This window comes from Aethalodelphis obliquidens, unplaced genomic scaffold (assembly GCF_003676395.1).
Source record: "Aethalodelphis obliquidens isolate GAN/ISIS:26980383/991018 unplaced genomic scaffold, ASM367639v1 scaffold46, whole genome shotgun sequence".
Taxonomy (NCBI): Eukaryota; Metazoa; Chordata; class Mammalia; order Artiodactyla; family Delphinidae; genus Aethalodelphis; species Aethalodelphis obliquidens.
The window spans coordinates 2,998,610-3,003,605 of NW_020837990.1; positions in this window are offsets into that span (position 1 = coordinate 2,998,610).

Genomic DNA, 4,996 nt, shown 5'->3' on the forward strand with positions numbered 1-4,996 from the left:
GTTGACAAAGGCCACGCTGTCAGGTTGGCTCTTTACCGTCATAGGTATCGATTCATTCATCAAATATTACTGAGCATAACTATGAGCTAGAAGTCGTTAAAGTTTTAGGGTTGCAGCAGAGGAACAAGGCAAGATTCTTAAACTCATGAGGTTATATTCTAGAAGAGGAAATAGGATAAGAAAGTAAACAGATAAGAAATACGGTTGAGTGATACAAAGAAAATACATCAGGGTGGTGATAACAAAAGTGATGGGGAGATTAGTATTCTAGGAAAGATGGATGGTCAGGGAAGGTTGTTTGGAGATGACTGTTTGACCTGGGAGATAATCAAGTGATCCATGCAAGTATGTGAGGGGAAAGTATTCCGGGTAAAAGGAACAGCACGGGCAGAGGCTCTGAGGCAGGAGAATACTTGGTTGCTTGAGGAAGAGAATAACAAGGAAGACAGGGTAGCAGAGAAGACTGAACAGGGATGAGGTTGGGATGAATGGCGAGAGATGAGCTCAGAGAAAGAGCAGTGTACCAGATGTAGGAAGTTAGGATACAGTAAGATTTGGATTTTACCCTACGATGGATGCTTTTGGAGGAGGTGGAACTGAAGTGTGACATGATCTCACCTACATTTTAAAAGCATCACTCTAGCTTCTATGTGGAAACAGACTGTGAGATGGCAGGAGCATTAAGCAAGTTTGGAGACATTGGAGCCAGTTAGGAGGCTACTGCAATAATCCAGGATGCTGCTGGCTTGGACTAGTTTGTGAATGGTGAGGATGGTAAGAAGCGATTGGGTCTTGGATATATATTTGAAGGTAAAGCTACAGGCTTTGCTGAAGGACTGGATATGAAGTCTGAGAGAAAAACTCCAAGGATCTTAGCCTCATCAATTGGAAGAAGAGAGTTGCCATTTACTGAGATGGAGTAGATTGCGAGAGTAGGTTTTGGGGTGAGGGAGTTCTGTTTGGTATATGTTAATTTGGGGATACCTATTAGTCATCCAAGAGAGATGTTGAATAGGCAATTAGATACATAAGATTGGGGTTCAGGAAAGATGTTCAAGCTGAATATATAAATATACAAGTTGCCAGCAAATAGTATTTGTATTAGTTTCTTGGGCTTCTATAATGAAATGCCACAAACTGGGTGGCTTCAACAACAGAAATTTATCTCTCTCAGTTCTGGAGGCTGGGAAGTCCAAGATCAAGGTGCCAGGCAATTCAGTTCCCTGGTTAGGGCTGTCTGCATGGCTTGTAGACATCACCTTATCTCTGTGTCCTCAATGGACAAGGGAGAGAGAAGAAACAAGTTCTCTGGTGTCTGTTCTCTGGGCACTAATTCCATCACTGAGAGTCCCACCCTCATGACCTCTTCTAAACTTAATCACCTTCCAAAAGCCCCATCTCCAAAGACCATCACATTAAAGGTTAGGCATTCAATATATAAATTTGAGGGGGACACAGTTCAGTCCATAGCAGTATTTAAAGCCATGTGCAGAGAAATACATAAAAGAGAAAAGAGGGGAGGGGAAGGAAAGGAAGGGAAAGAGGGAAAGGGAAGGGAGAGGAGGAGGGAGAGGATGAGAGGTTTAGAGAATGGAGCCCAGGTGTGGTAGGAGAAGATGAGGCAGGGCCAGCCATGATCATAGAGAAGGTATGGCCTTGGGAGGGAGGAGGGAACCAAGAGAGTGTGGTGTCCTGAGACCCAAGTGAAGAAAGAATTTCAAAGAAGATGGATGATCACCTGGGTTATGTGGGATAGATCAAGTGGGATGGGGATGCAAATTGACTATGCATTTAGCAGCTGGTGGGTCACAGTGACCTTGGCAAGTGCAATTTTGTCAAGTGATGGGGATGAAACGATGACTACGGTACGTTCAAGAGGGAATGAGTCAGAGGGAATTGGAGCAACAAGTATTGATCAGTCTTTCAAGGCATTTCACTGTGAAAGGAGCAGAGAAAGATACGGTAGCTTGAAGAAAGCAAACACTTCTGCTTTAGCTGAAGAACCACCGGCAAAGAACTCACTGCCTTCTGAGGGCACGGCCTTTACTCACATGGTGGGGAGATGCTCCGAAGGCTGACTGAGCACACTCAGAGGATGTGCCTGTGGTTTAGAACCTCTAGGAACTGCAACTCCATCTGCTCACTAAAATCACAGAAGGCACAGCCTCTCTGCAAAGCCCCCAATCAGCAGCGCCTTATTATCTGGAATGACTAAGCTCCACATATCCCCTTCCCTTCTCTTCCTGCCTGGGTCTGTGTGCACAGTTGGGTATGGCCACCAGCACAATGACAACTTCCTAAGGTCAAGAACCCAAAGCCAATTGGAAAATTGTGCTGTGAGCAAATCTCTGGCAAGGAGGATGGAGAAAAGGAAGAAGGGGGACATGAAATGGACAAATAGGTGTAAACGCATCCCCAGCTCCCTGGATCCCATTGTACGTGGACACCTGGCAACCATCTTGGATAGTGTCAATCACCTCTTCTAAATCTGCATCAAGGGATGCCGTGAACTTACATTCTTTGCTGACAGGTGTTTCCCCATTGAGCCTGGTGTACTTAACAGCTACAACATGCTTTGTCTGCTTTTCAATTTGGCCTCTTTAACAGAGGCTTGAAAGTTGGTGAGAAGTGGCTCTTGTACCAAGGTGAAACTAGCTGTTTAGTTTAATTTCACCCAATTACTTTTTATTAGTATTTAGTACCTGCTAGAGCTAGATACTATGCTGATTTGTGCAAGGATACAACTTAAGAAAAAGAATAGAATCTGCTTCCGTGGAGCTCACAATCTAAGTCAGTGGTTCTCAACCTGGGGCCATTTTGCCCCCCAGGGGGCATTTGGTGGTGCCCGGAGACACTTTTGATTGTCACTACCAAGGGAGGGTGTTACTGGCATCTAATATGTAGAGGACAGAAATGCTGCTAAATGTCCTATAGCACACAGGACAGCCTCTAAGCTCAAGAATTATCTAATCTAAAATGTTAATAGTGTCAAGACTGAGAAACTCTGATCTAAGGGATACGACAGCACACATATGAATAACTCTAGCACAAGAGAGACTGTGATAAGCAACAGTTGATGTTTCCAGAGATCCTCAAGCTTTGGAGAGGGACAGCATCTTAGATTCAGTAGCAAGATGCCTCTAGGGATCCTGGGAATTCCATCTAGGGAACACAAAACTCCAGCAAGTTCCTGCACGGATATACGTATGTATCCATATGGCCTCTTACAGGTAACAAGGCTCTTTTGTATACACGATCATATTCCATCCTCATGACAGTCCTATTTAGGGGTCCTCCATCTATTAGAATAGTTGTAACTGAAGAATACTCCTCCACTATTTGGAAAGGCCATTCTCTCCAACTGAGAGAGAGACAGGGACCTCAGCCCAGCCAAACAGCCAAATTGACCCTGGCAGTCACTGATGTCAGATGCCCCAGACAGATGTCCATCGTTCCTCAACAACTGTCTTAAGCAAACCGAGTCGGTATACACACCTCCAGTTCAGATTTGGAAACTGAAGTTTAGTGACATGACTAAGATCTCACTGTTCCTAACTTGCAGTGATTTGGCTCAAACCTTGCCCTTCTGAGGCCAGATGCAGAAATCTTTCTACCACGAGAAGCTGCCTCTTTCCAAAACAACGACAGGCATCAACGCCATTATGGAGCTTAACGATTCACACAGTGATTTCCATGTCCGTCCTTTTTCTCCCCAGGTATTTCTGTGGGCAAACGCATGGGAAGGAGTGGAAAATACATTTCGCGTTTAGGCTGAAGGAGAGAAAGAGTCCTCACCTGTATTTTTATCAGCCACATCACATCTCTTTATCTTCATACATAAATCATGGAGGACGTGCAGCTATAGAGCCACCTGGCATCAAAATGGAATCAGACTAAAGGGTTTCTCCAGTAGCATGGAGAACCATGCTACCGCATTTATGTACCCTCAAAAAAACCCAAAACACTCAGGGGAACTCAAGTATGCTAATGGCTTAAAATGACCAAGTTAAAACTGAGCTGCATGATTTTATTTAAATACAGATGGTCAGGTTTTGTTTACATCTACAGAGCAAGCAGCTGATACAAAGTGGTGCCCTGTACATATAAACCAGCAAAGCCATTTTAGAACCCAGAGTTTGAAAGTCTATATAAATGTAAATTACCAACCAAAGGGAGCATAAAAATCTATGGATGTGAAAATAAGACTACTATCTTCCCTCATCCAGCTCAGATTGGCCCATGTGGGTTCACATGGCTTTCTCTCATTTGAGGAGTCTCTGGAGCCTGGATTTAGCAGAGCTTCTGTGTACCAGCATTTCAGCTGGCCATGATCCAGTGACCTGTGTTTCCTCTGCGGTAGTTTGTCAATGCCAGGGGGGTTTCCAGATCTTGCGGAGACACTGAGGCTTCATGCATCTGCTTTGTCGCCCCAGCATTACTTTGATCCCTTGGATTCTCCAACAGGAGTCTTCCAGGTAAATTCAGGGAGTGGGTTGACCCATTAATTCAGCCTAATAGCTAGTAAGCCAGCTTTGTCCAGGGCCAAAACTGAGCTCTCGTTGGAAATGAACTGCTTCTGAAAGCTGACTTAACTCTTTTCCACCACTAACATTGTGTTTCCTTAGGGACCCTGCAGTAGCCATTCCCTAAATGGGACTCTGGGGCATGCAAGAAGTTACAGTTGAGCTTCTCCGAGCCTGTCCTTCCCAATAAGGGAGGATGGGGCCCACAGGGGGTAGAGGATTGATGGAATAAAAGAGAATGGCCACAAACTGCTCAGAGTTCCATGCAGGAAGAACCCAGAGAAAAACAATCTAGCTAAATGAAATTGTTTTCTTCCTTTCCAACCACAGTATATTAATTGGGTACAAATCGGTCCACTTAATGCCAATTGACATTAAGCAATTTACCATTTGATGGCAACTGAAAACCCATGCTTAGTGCTCCAAACTCCCTTGACTGTTCCGAACAGATTTCCCATCCTAAAGTGGAAATG